Source organism: Ovis aries, chromosome 16 (genome assembly GCF_016772045.2).
Source record: "Ovis aries strain OAR_USU_Benz2616 breed Rambouillet chromosome 16, ARS-UI_Ramb_v3.0, whole genome shotgun sequence".
Classification (NCBI taxonomy): domain Eukaryota; kingdom Metazoa; phylum Chordata; class Mammalia; order Artiodactyla; family Bovidae; genus Ovis; species Ovis aries.
In genome coordinates this window covers 63,866,041-63,878,154 of record NC_056069.1, presented here as the reverse complement: position 1 = coordinate 63,878,154, position 12,114 = coordinate 63,866,041, and the positions used below count along the sequence as shown (strand labels likewise).

The 12,114-nt window shown below is 44.6% G+C and overlaps 1 protein-coding gene across 4 annotated transcripts in view; it reads right to left on the bottom strand.

Annotated features, from left to right (window-relative positions):
• The window catches only part of SEMA5A (semaphorin 5A), a 557,148-nt gene that overhangs the window by 435,409 nt on the left and 109,625 nt on the right, over positions 1-12,114 (bottom strand). The gene's annotated exons all lie outside the window — the stretch shown is intronic.

Here is a 12,114-nt window from a genome sequence, read left to right as displayed (position 1 = left end):
TCTCAAAGCGCTGACTAATCCTAACAACATTTGGGAAAAAAGAAACCTGACTGTTTTTCATTTTGGCTTCCAGTAGATCATCCTTTGGTGAGTATTTAAAGCTGGTAGGAACTGCTGACCCTGGAATGAATTCACTGCCTCAGTAACTGAAACAAAGCCGGGATAAAAAAACACTTTCTATGCCTCTGTTCCTACACCAGACGATGAGACGTCTTCTGAGCTTCCAGGAGGCATGGGAAGAGAGGGAAAGAGAGGGCAAAAATGACATCCTTATTCAAGCAAAAATGTTGCCCAAATCTAAGCGACCGCTCAAAATGAGCAATTTCTAAGATCAGCTCTCTAAGGATGCCAATGTCCCTGAATAGGGGCTACTTTCTTCTTTCTGCTGCCATGTGCCAAATTTTCAAAGGGCAGCCTCACTTTTCAGGCAGGCAATTTTGAAGTGCTTGCACAAGTGGTTAATTTGCATGGGCAATTGGCCTCTCGGCTTTCATTTTGACAGCTAAATTGATCTGTCCTTTGTAGACTAGAATCTCAGGACCCAGAAAGAGAAGGATGTCTGAGGCTTTCGGAAAACGTGGTCTCTTAATTCCTATTTATTCAGAACAACACATTCAACAAGACTTGCCCTGTAAGCAGTCGCTTGCGCACACAAAAAGGATTCAAGATCCAACGCGAGATCGAACTTTGAGATTCAATTCTAAGATCATGATTTAAGGCTAAGAAATTAACTATTGCTGTTACTTCCCATTAAAGCAAACAGGACAAGTTTGGGTTTTTAAACTAGCTCTTTGGTCATTACTTAGGAAGAGGGCACTGTCTGTCACAAATTAAACTCACAACTGGCACCAAAACCTTCCCAGGATGAAGCTGAACTAAGGCAGACAAAGGTCTCCAGCATGTGCATGAAGGAGATGACAGTATTTGTCCCTGGAAAGAGGGCAGACTGAAAATCACAATGAATTGTTAGTGAAATGGCAAATGGGATAAATCACTCAGAAAACTATTTTCTGAAAAAAAAGAACAGATAGAAGCTTTTTAGAAGTCTCTAGCTACAAAGGATGCTCTCTCACCAATTCAGTAGAGAAATGGAAAGAATTCCCAATCAGATTAGGACAAACCCACACAAGCCAATTCAATATGCATGCTGGGCTGTGTCAGTTCTAGCTTCTCAATGCCTTCATTTATTTTATTAATATGTGTCCAGACTTTAATGCTGCTGTTTTACATGAGGTAACAGCGATCTGGACCAAATTGTGTTTTGAATTAAAAGTGAAACTATGCTTTTGTTTTTTGGCTTAAACCCAGCAAGTGCAGTGAAATAATTTCATTTCTCCAAAGGCATGAAGAATAAATGGGCATTTAAAACCTGTTGAAATCAGTCCCAATGACCTATCGGGTCTTCCATTGTCCAAGGTGGGCTCCAAGACTAAGAAAAGAAGATAACTCGTCTTTGTTCTTGCAACAGGTCAACTTGCTCAGAGGTGCATTTGTTTCTTGCTTTTGAGACAACAGCAGGCTTAACACCACACGAATCCCTGGGTGTGTTTTATAACCGAAAACCTACTTCTGTTCTATTTCTCATCCTCTCAATATAAATCAGTGATAAAAATAAGAAATAGGCTACTACGCATTGAACCAGATGGTGTCTTACCTTCCTGTAAACCCGGCTGTGTTTAGAGTGTGTACACATGTTGGGGAATAAAAAGATTTTCTTTTCTTTGCATTTGGCAATGAGTCATGTCACCCATTTCAGCACAAACTGTACTGAAACTTCCTCCCCAGGAAGAACCAACGCAGTTTCACTAACGTTTAAAAACAACCATGTCAGCTGCCTTTGATTAGTCATGAAGCCATTCTGCCCATCCTGCAGCCTCCAGCAAGGACAAGATCTGATCAAATCGGACTTGCTAAACATAACCAGAAGGTCGGGTGTGTCCTGATGCAAACCTGCTGTAAAAAAGACACCCTTTTTGTATGAATCAAAGACGCTTCCTCCATTCTCTTTGCAACAGGCACCCTTCGAAATGTCAACCCAGGACCTTAACTTAAGAGTCCCCCCTCTACCTGTATCCCTTTCCTCATCCTTGACCATCATGAACCAAACTATCAGACCTGGCAGAGGGATGCTGAATAATTGGGAAATTTCTGAGCTTACTGATGATTAAAGAAAACGCAGCCCATCACTCCCCACTGGATTCAATACAAGCCCTGCTTCACTGGACAAAGCATAAAGAAAACAAGGCCAGTTTAAAAGGCAGATGGTAGTATACAAAATTGTGTTCCGTTATTTCCCACTGACAAGTGCTGCCAGCACAGGGAGCGTGGTCCAGGCCATGCCTGACATGTAAAAACCACCCCGTGACTGCTTTTCTGTCCCTTTTCTCTGTCCCCGCCATGAGCTGGGTTTGGATTTCCTTTTCCTGGTGGCTCAGACGGTAAAGCGTCTGTGTGCAATGCAGGAGACCCGGGTTCGATCCCTGGGTTGGGAAGATCCCCTGGAGAAGGAAATGACAGCCCACACCAGTATTCTCGCCTAGAAAATCCCATGGACAGGGTCAGAAAGAGTCTGACACAACTGAGTGACTTTACTTTCACTTTCATAAAATCTCAAGAAGACAAACCCCTCCTCTATTGGACGGTAAGTATGAAACTGACCATGGGCTTTGTTGGTTTGTTTGTTTTTTCCTTTTGATTTTACTAGCTGCTGAGACAGTACCTGCCCTCCTTGCGGTACCTATGAAGTGTATTTACGAATCTAAATCCAGAACTCTGTGTTTCTTGCCCTTTCTGATTCTATCTTGTTGGCTTGACCTCATCACTCAAGCCAGTCATTCTAAGCGCGGTTGCTACATCCCACCAGGCTCTCTAAAATCCGTATGCATCCCCATGGGATGTAGTCCCCTGTTCTCTGTGACCAGGACACCCAGTGCTTGCCTCCAGTTAGCTCATATCACCCTCTGGGATTTGTCTGCTTCCTCCATCAAGGGCTATCATTCTATCCTATTCAACTCTGAGTCCCAGAGCCCAGGCAAACATTCCATGAGGTTTCCTTCACTTTACTTCAAAGTTTGTGTAAATGATAACATACCCATGGACCCAGAGGGCACAATCCTCAAGTCACCTTCTAGAGACACTCTTCCTTCTTGACATCACATTATCCAATCTGATATTAGTCAAAATCATCCAGAAAAACAGAGCAAACCAAACCTCGGGGGGCTGAGATACTCTCCTCCAGGTCTGTTGCTGGGCACCCAGCAGGTACCCAGGTAGGAGTTGGTGGGTGGTGACTATGCAGGAGAGAAAGTCCGGTGGGAAGGGAGTCACGCCTTCCTGGACCAGAGGCTTGAGGCATGCCTTGATCCCATCTCTGCTCAAAATAAAGTCCTCCTTCCACCTTTCTTTAGAAGGAGACAGCTTTCTGATGCTACTCATACAGGTCTGAGTCCCCCTTTTTCACATCCTGTTCAAACAATTGTGAAATCCAGACTTTATCCCAGACTTCTCAGGGCAAAGAAGCCAAAATCGCTCTGTCCTTGTCTATTAAGCCGACTAAAATATACACAAAGGTCCTTCTGCAGACTCCCTGAGGGAGTTGCCTCCACACCCCCCAAAATCCCTCTAGATGCTCAGAGATATCCCCCCGAAGGGACAGCTGCTCACAGGAACAGAGGCCAGACAACAGAACAAGGTCAAAGAAGGAACCATCAGTGACAGTCAGGAAAATGCCCTTCCTTAAATGATATAAACATTATCTTTGTACATGGAATGTTCATACTGATAATTCCCTTAGTTAACCCATTTTCCACAGCCATCAGGTGAACTGCCAAGGAAAAATTACTCCAAGTTCTGAACTAATGATGCTCATTTGAACTGGAATGTTTCCTACGTAGCAAGTCTTCAATGATTAATTAAAACAAGATCAAATTTCTTGGACTTCAGTTCTATCATCAGAGCTTCAGGCCCCTTCACCTAGGCACTGTCCTGAATGTACCTGAACCTCAGCTGGTGGCCTGCTCACACTTTGACCCTTCTCTCCAGTTAATTGCAGAGTGTTGTTGTTTGGTGCCCAACTCTTTGAGACCTCATGGACTGCAGCACAGCTGGCTCCCCATCCTCCACTATCTCTTAGAGTCTACCCGAACTCGTGTCCAATGAGTCAGTGATTCCATTCAATCATCTCATCCTCTGTCACCCCCTTCTCCTCTTACCCTCAATCCTTCCCAGCATCAGGGTCTTTTCCATTGAGTCAGCTCTTTGCATCAGGTGGCCAAATTATTGGAGCTTCAGCATCAGCATCAGGCCTTCCAATGAATATTCAAGACTGATTTCCTTTAGGATTGACTGGTTTGATCTCCTTGCAGATTAAGAAAGGTTTCAGCGGCTCTCATTCACCCTCCAGTTTTCCATGTCGGTTCAGGTTCAGTTCAGTCACTTAGTCATGTCCAACTGCTTGAGACCCCATGGACTGCAGCACACCAGGCTTCCCTGTCCATCACCAACTCCTGGAGCTTGCTCAAACTCATGTCCATCAAGTCAGTGATGCCTTTCAACCATCTCATCCTCTGTCGTCCCCTTCTCCTCCTGCCTTCAATCTTTCCCAGCATGAGGATCTTATTCTAATGAGTCAGTTCTTCGCATCAAGTGACCAAAATATTGGAGCTTCAGTTTCAGCATCAGTCCTTACAATAAATATTAAGGACCAATTTCCTTTAGGATTGACTGATTTGATCTTTAGAAAACATGGACATGCTCTGGCCACCTTGAACATGAAATTATGACATGCTTTACCCAGCTGAAAACTTAAAAGCATCTTTGACAATTTAGTACCAGAAAAATCAATCTGTTCTTAGGGACAATTTACGCTTGAATTTACAATGTGCATTTTAATCTCAATGTTACGTTTCTTGACTCCATTCATACTTACAATTCCCATCAATCACTTTTCAGGCTTATGGAAATGATGCTATTCCATGAGAGTAATAAGCCCAGCAACTGAATCCAGCTTTAAAGAAAAGTCTGTATAACTCCAGTGAAGATGACAAAACAGTGATACAGAAAATAAAATCAAGTGACAACCGGACACAGACCTGTCTTTGCTTTGGGATTTTTTTTCCAAACTATATGCTCAAGTTTTAAAATAAGACATTCTTGTCATATCAGGTCCCTTCTCCTGGACCCGCAGACAGCCAGCACCTCAGCACAGTGCTCATGCAAAATTTGTCTCTCTCTCTCTCTCCTCACGTTTCATCAGAGGAACTACGGTCTAATTAAGGACTGTCCTATCAATGCAGGCATCACTGTGAACATCAGGGAAATTAAACCATAAACAGAGCCCCTCAGTCACATGGAAAGCTGATAGCATTGTGGGGAGAGGTGATAAGACCCGTTATTATTCTTAGAACAAAACACCTTGCTCTGCTGGCCGTTTACTTTCTCATGTGTCTCAGATAGCACTGGGAAGACAGGGCAGGCTGTGCATTGCTGACAATTTCTCAAGGCAAGCTCCCTTTCCAAACATTGTTAAAAAGAAGCTATAAATCAGAACAGTGGCCTGAAATGTCGGTGATAGCTGCTTGTCTCAAATACTCCTAAGTAAACTGTCAAACCATAACTTGATGTAACAGCACGGTCTTTATCCACCTTACTCAATGAACTCCTCACCCTCTAAACATTAGGTCTCTCTTAGTTTCATATTCTGGGGGATATAGGGTGTTTCAACGGAAGCTAAACAGATGCAAATTGGTCATAACCATCCTGAGATGAGAAAGGCCCAGGTCTCATGACTTCCCTCCACTATGGACCTTGGGAGAGGCCAACGATCCCATCATTGTTGTCTTCACCTGGCCAAGGATGGCAGATGGGAACTCTGCTTCTCAGACAAGGCACCTGACAAGGTGTGGACACCAAGCAACGAGGTTAGTTACTTGGACACCAAAACACGAGGTTGGTTCTATCTGAACTGTATGGTGAAAAGAAAGTGAAAGTGATCATCATTCAATTGTGTCCTCCTCTTTGTGACCTCATGGACTGTAGCCCTACAGCCTCCTCTGTCCATGGGATTCTCCAGGCAATAATACTGGGGTGGGTTGCCATGACCTTCTCCAGGCGATCTTTCCAACCCAGGGATTGAGCCTGGATCTCCTGCATTCCAGGTGGATTCTTTACCCCTGAGCCACCAGGGAAATCCTCATAGAAGGAAGAAAATAATCACAACAGAAATCTGAATAACTGAACGGTTTCAGTCCTACAACTAGTCCAGCTGTCATCAAAGGATAAACTGTCAATAGAAACAGACTCTTCCCCTGACTCCCTGTTTCACCTTTCCCACCACTATCTTTTCTACCTGTCAGCCCTTCAGGCCCTACTGTTCTCATTATGGCTACAACAGACCTTTAAAGAAAGGACGGGCAGAGAAGCTACAATGACGAGCATCCCTCCCTCAAGGACTTTCACTTGGGGAATTGGCACTGCTCAGAAGACGTCTGCATTCCCGCTGAGATCACCAGAGGGAGCCCCCTCCTCCTTGGTTTCAATTTGCCGTGACAGACACATAGCTAACGGAGGAGCCCCCCACTTCCCAGAGCAAGATGCTGGGCAGGAATTCCAGAACCGTCCTTGGCTTGTCAACAGATGTCAGTGCTCAGGGGAAACCTCTGTGGTATCTCAGCCAGCGATCCATCCCACGTGCTGATACACGATCCCACAGGCAGAAGAGCATTCCCCTCCTGCCAGATTATTCCAGCCTGGACCTCGATGGCTCCCACCAAGGCATAGAGGTCAGCACTGTGTTTCAGAAGGAAGCTTCAGAGTTCTGTTCGAAGAATCACAATAGGCTCCCAGAAATCAGCCCACATCCCTTAACCCAGACCAAAGGAAACTTCTTTACCTTCCCGGCAACTCTCCCGAAGCCAAATTTACAAAGAGAAACTAGAGATGCAAACTAACCCTTGTTGTTACTTGCTAGGGAGACATGCCCAGTGTGACCTCACCCAGCTTGTTAGTTCAGGGTGCTGTTGATCACTAAAGCTCTAAAACCACTGTTTTTCTCCAGGTCAAAGCAGAAGCACTCAGGTTCAGAAAAAACGCAGGTGTCAGGACAGACAGGAAAGCTTCCAAAAGGTATAATTCCATCAGGAAACAAGAATGTCTGAGAGCTGCTTCAAAGATTGGGAAGTTTTCCACCAGTGATGTGGTCACTGCCAAGGACATAGGGATGCACAAAAAATCCTGCTTCCTGAGAGGAGCTTAAACATCTCCTTCGCACCTATAACATTCAGAGTACAAATGGAGTTGGACAAATGTAGGCATTACTTCTTTCCTATAGTAACTGATATTCATGAAAGAAGAAAATGGAGTCAATGCTCTGCTCTTTCTTCACCAATTCCACTTACAGATTCTGCATTTGTGAATTCTATGCCTACTGGCTAACATTTATTTGTAACTAAAATGTTCTGTAGCCAAAATGTTCCGTTGGCTTTAAGTTCAAAGGTAAGGAATCAATTATATGTTAAATAAGGTGATTTCAAAGAAATATGCATAAAATGTGCTTTATTCAGAAGTTGATGAAGACTTTGTGACCAGAGGCTCACAGGAACCTAACCCTGTGTGTCCCCGAGAAGCAAGGGTTTAGGAACCGACTCATTCAGGGCTCCCCAGTGAACTTAAATGTCCTGAGTACCGTAAGCTGCGCTGTATGCTCAGTCGTGTCCAACTCTTTGCAACCCCATGGACTGCAGCCCGCCAGGCTCCTCTGCCCATGGGATTTTTTAGGCAACGATACTGGAGTGGGTTCCCATTACCTCCTCCAGGGGATCTCCTCGACGCAGAGATCGAACTGAATCTCCTGCATTGTATTGATTCTTCTGTACCACTGAGCCATCAGGGAAACCCATCCTCCAGGAGGACAGACTAAATATCGAAGGTCAGGAGCAACAGCCTGACCCCGCCCCCCACCATGTCCCAGCTCTCCGCAGGAATGTCAGGCACTGGCTGACACACAGGTGGGCGGCAGGACTGCATAAGCATGTCACACAGAGGAGGGGCCACCTCGGCGGGGAGGTGAAGGGTCAGACAAAAGGAACTCCAGAGACACAAACTACCTGATTGTTCCCAAGAAGCCAACTACGAGCCGTCTGGCTTCCAAGGATCCCAGAGCTCACGGCGCTGGCAGCAAACTATGGGACCCCCTGGTGCCTGGCTGTCTGGCACTAATCTTTCTGAAGTCATCCTGGAGTGACAATTAGACCCCTCAGAAACAGACGTCTGGACAATTCAGGGCACCGGGGATGACGGGCCAGTGGCCAAGGTCATTTGCTTGCCGCATGGCGGCTCCGGCTTTGGCCGGCAGGGCCCCTCATAGCTCTCAGCGCATAACGTGAACCAGATCCCCATCTTCCACAGCAGACAATGATCCCTGCTCCCTTGATTTAAAGGATGATTACAGTCTAAAGAGTTGATTGTGTCTCATTACACTTAAGAGATTCCTGACAGCTGAGGCTATTAACTTGAACTTCCAAACGTGTCACACTGGCCCTCTGACATATTCTCATCCGTGCCACATCAAACAGGGGAGTATTTTCTTGCTGCTCAACGCGTAAAGGAGAAAAAGTTAAGCTGGTACAGAACAGCCAGTACTGTTTCTGTTGTGTTCTCCTAGTCTGTGACCATCTTAATTTGAGTCATGATGCTACAAAATACACTGAGACCTTTAACATCAAAAAACAAAACAGGCAAGGCAATCCATAAAGGCCATAAAATTAAAAGGCCCAAAGCCATGACTTGCTGGTTTCCTTATGGTTTTACAGGCTTTTTCCTCTAGACACTTCTCCCCTTTTATTACAATATTAAGAATTATAATTACCACCTTTTGGAATGATTGACTTCTTTTTATAATGAGGGAAAAAAAAGAACACTGAGCATCTTTCCCCACCTTCACCTCTACACTGGGAATTGTCAATAGAAAGAGCCCAAAACTAACAGAAATGGCTCATAATAAAATGATGCATATACCATTTCCCAAGTTCAGAAAGGGTACTTTCAACAATGATCACAAAAATATGTCGGTCCGCTCCACAAATGCATTCATAGAGAAAATCAGAATGACCTATAAATAACTCAAACCTAAGAATTATGGACATGAGTCAGACACCTGAATTTTTATTTCACCAGCCTCAGACAGGACTGTATCTCGCCCATACCTGAGGCTGTGGTTGTTGCAAACTAACCACACCTCTCAAGGAGTTCCCTGGTTAGTTAGCGTCGTGGGCTTAGTCCTTGAGACTGGGAGGCAGTGTGCCAAAATGAACGGGCCAGGACAGGAAACGGGTTTCAAATTGGGATCAAGCAATCTTGTAATAAGAAATTGTGAGAATTTTTTAAATGACTATTCCATCTGGCTTTCCAGCCAAAGCTGGTTCTAAAAATTCCCTGATCTCTTCAAATACTAGATGCTAAAATAAGGACATGCGTATAGATGCTGAGAGTTTTAAAAAGATCCAGCGGCAACATGAAAGGAAGGCTTGAGCACCACCAAAATTCAGAGCTGAAAAGCAGAGGAATGGTCAATATTGGACTAAAACTTTCAGAAGACCCTTCCAGAATGTGAGTAAGTCAGAAGGGTATGTACACATTATCTAGAGAATCTCAAACACAAAAAGCACTGAGGGAAGAATGTGATCAAAAGAATCTGAGGACAACCAGAGAAGGTGCGTAGAAAGAACCAAGCCTTGGTCTGCCAATTTCAGCAGCAGTCAGCTTTTTGTTTCCAAGAAGCCAGCAGTTGCGGGCCTTAGACTGGGACATAAATTCTAATTAAAGTAAATCTTTCTGGGTTCCCTGAAGAGTTTTCCACTCATCAGCTTCATCTTTCAGCAGGGTTTGAGCTCCTTGTTACCCAGCTCAACAAAGAGCTGCTCTGTCCCCGGCTGTGCCAGGGAGAGAAACACATGTCCTGGCCGCAATAGGCCTTCCTGGGAAGTTTAATCTCTCTCCTACAAATCCACTGCAAACAACTCCTTCTGTAAAGATAAGCGTTTGGGATCTGGGTGAAGGTGAGAATCGGGATTTGCCTGGGGAAGAAGAGGGAGTAATTGGAAGTCGAGACCAAAACATAACGAAACGAGAAAATGAACCCCCCCCCCCACTTTCAAGGCAATGTAAGGAGAACACAGAGTGGGAGAAGAAAAGAGAGCCATTTCTGGTGAGAGCGCAGAGCCCAATTAGGGGCACCTGTGACTTTGGGAGCTAACAGAAAGCAGATGTGGCCGTGGTCTTGGCCTCCTGAGCCCTCAGCCCAGTCCTAGAGCGGCCCAATGGTACCCCAAACCACAAACGGGCTGGAGGAGCCGGGCGAGGACTAAGTGGGTCCAGCTGCAATAACAAACCAGAAGGGTCGAACCACAAAAGGCTTTAAAAATAAACACTGTGATTCAAAGCCACAGGGAAAACCCAGCGCTGAGGGAACTTCAAGGAGTGCTGGACCTCACCAGACCTCATTTTTAAAACCATTTAGAACTGCCTTTCAATGAGGTGTTCAAATGACAACAGAGAGGCCTGCCTCACCGAAGGAGAACAGATCAAACAGAGAAACCCTCAGAAGAAGCCTGTTCAGGCTGTTCTACAAAGAGACCCAACTGGCCTTTCATCTCCCCACGGGAACATCCTTCGTCTTGAACATGCCTTAAAGCCCCCAGGATGCCGAAAGCTTCCAGAGTCTTAATACTGTTACCCCCTAAATTTTCTGAATCAATCCTAACAAATTAGCCCAACTATGCCTCTATTTCAGAGCTTTGGGAAAATAATTGGTCTCCTGTTTGTGCTAAAAACCTACTGTTTCTAAGTTCAATTTCTGAAAGTACAAACTGTGGCCCAGAACTTTCCAAGTTGTTTTTTAAAAAACACAATAATAATAAAAAGACATCACCCATGCATAATGGTTAATCTACAACCTGCTCTGACTTCTTTAAGAAAAGTTGGGCAAAGGCTCCCCAGTGGACCAGAAATGGCACCCTCCCCAAGTTCAAAGGCTGACACTACTTTCTACCTGCTTAGCAGGAACGTGGCTTTTGGTTTTGCTTTTTAATTTTCCTGAGTGGTTTCCCATACAATAGCATCAGGTTAAAGGAAGGGCATGAGCTTTCAAAACTAGGCATGCCAGCTTCCTAGCTCAAAGCTGGTGCTCACTATTTCTATCATTAGGACAAATGGAATGGTTCCTTAGACTACAAAAGAGAAAAAGTCTAGAGGATTGGGGTTTATCATTTTTTTCTTGTATTTTTACAATATTGTGTTAGTTTTTGCCATACAACAACACAAATCAGCAATGATTATGTATAAAGCCACTCCGTCCCCAGCTTCCCCACTCTTGCCCCATCCCACCCCTCCAGGTCATCACAGAGCACCAGACTGGGTTCCCTACGCTACACAGCAACTTCTCCCCACTGATCCATCTTATGCCCGATCAGGACATGTGCTGACTGGTATTCCTTTCTCCATTCATCCCACCCTGTCCCTCCCCCGCTGTGTTCACAAGTCCACTCTCTACCTCCGTGTCTCCTTTCCTTCCCTGCAAATAGGTTCATTGAAAAAGACCCACGTACCCTCAGTGTTCATAGCAGGACTGTCTGTAAAAGCCAGGGTGCATCTGTTCTACGAGGCAGTGTCTACCACTTGACCTTTCTGGGCTTTACTGTTTCATCTATCAAATGAAGTGGATATGTTTACATTATTTTCTTTAAGGCCAGTTTCAAGTCTAAAAAATCTTTTTAGCTGTCTGGGCATTTGGTTTCTTCCTCTGCATTGTGCAACTCTGAAGACTCATTCTATGCCTACCATGACATTTTTTTCTCCTGGCAACTTTTCCAGAAAAAAAATAAATAAATAAGAAACAGCCATCGGATGTCCTCTAATATACTTGGTTGGCCAAAAACTTCTTTCAGATTTCTCCATAACATTTTACAGAAAATCCTAAATGAACTTTTTGGTCAACCCAATACAAGGATGACATGTTTTGAAAGGGTCATAGGACTAGTTTTTGATATAAAGTACAAAAGAAGAAGGGAACATTAAAAATCAGTGTGCTCCTTTCAAATAAGAATGGGGAAGAGCATACAG